The following is a 1,257-nucleotide window of genomic DNA, read 5'->3' on the forward strand; positions in this document are numbered from 1 at the left end:
AGTCACATGACCAGCTCATACTTGGTGGGAGGAGGGGCTACCAGTTTAACGAGAGACGCTTTAAATTATAGAAATGATCAAACCGTTGTCACCAGGACAGGAAGTGAGAGGAAATCTACCAAAGCAAAACAAATTCTGATTGGACGATCCCTGCACAGGATGGAACCTGCTGACACAGCCCATCCAATCACTGGGCTCCTCATGAGTGATGGGGGATCTGATGGAGATTGTACAATCAGATTGTATGGGTACTGTGCAGAGTCTATACATGCAGAATAAGAACAGATACCGAGAATTACACCCGGGGTACAGGACAAGAGAAGTGGTACAGAATATTAATGTTTAATAATATTTATGTCAGGCCTGAAGGGGCCCCGCCTGGGTTTTGGCCCCTGCACATCCTATGAGCCTATAATCTGCTCCTGTCTCATCTTGTGATCTGGGAACACAACTTCTGTATCTGGAGAACAATTCCAGGACACACCCTCGCTCCGCCCCTCAAAGCCCCCCGTCCACCAATCAGGTTCAGACCTGTCTATGATGTCCTACCTGAGACAGATGGGGGAGGGGAGATTTATAACCACTTGGGATGGAGAACAAGAAATATAAACTGAAATGGGCGGGCACTAAGTAAGGGGCGGGGTATTTCGCCATAGGGGGCCGGGTGATGCAAAAAGATAGGCGGAGTGATACGAACACACCCATAGAGTGGTGGGCGGGGTTATACAAATCAGAAGGCGGGCTTTATAATTCGTAAAGCGCTTGTTGATAGAGAAACACATAGAAGTGGGCGGAGTAATATTGTTCAGAGAGGCCGGCTCTCTGCATTTCGCTCCTCCTCCCACTAGGGGTCGCTGTCTGGATCTGGCTCGGGCCGCCCCCCATGTGCTCGGTGTTTGCAGTCAGTGCCGGGTGTCGGTCGGGCCGGCGGACAGATAGACGGGCGGAGGGTTGTCGGTGGACGGAAGGCCAGAGCTTTTGGGAGACAGGGAGAGGTGAGGGGTCTGGGGCGGGAAGGTGGAGCAGGGTGTGGGGGACACGTGTGCCCGGACACAGCCTATTGTTCCAGAGCCGGCCGCCACAAAGAGCCGCCATGGCCGCCAGACTGAGGGGGAGCACCGGGGGTATCGGGGCAATTACAGGGGGATTTAGGGATTACTAGTGAGACTCTGGGGCTATTATAGTGCGGGGTATTGGAGGACAATAGTTGGGGGGCAATAACTGGGGGGTGTTATTGTGGGGGGTATTAGGGGGCAA

At 53.1% G+C, this 1,257-nt stretch overlaps 1 protein-coding gene across 1 annotated transcript in view; it reads left to right on the forward strand.

Annotated features, from left to right (window-relative positions):
- Positions 1 to 840: 840 nt before the first annotated feature.
- RCC2 (regulator of chromosome condensation 2) overlaps positions 841 to 1,257 on the forward strand; it is a 10,897-nt gene continuing 10,480 nt past the window's right edge. Inside the window, exon 1 of the mRNA XM_072425444.1 lies at positions 841 to 995. The gene's annotated coding sequence lies outside the window, so the exon portion shown is untranslated. The remainder of the gene's footprint in view (positions 996 to 1,257) is intronic.

The sequence above is a fragment of the Pyxicephalus adspersus genome, chromosome 11 (genome assembly GCF_032062135.1).
Source record: "Pyxicephalus adspersus chromosome 11, UCB_Pads_2.0, whole genome shotgun sequence".
Classification (NCBI taxonomy): domain Eukaryota; kingdom Metazoa; phylum Chordata; class Amphibia; order Anura; family Pyxicephalidae; genus Pyxicephalus; species Pyxicephalus adspersus.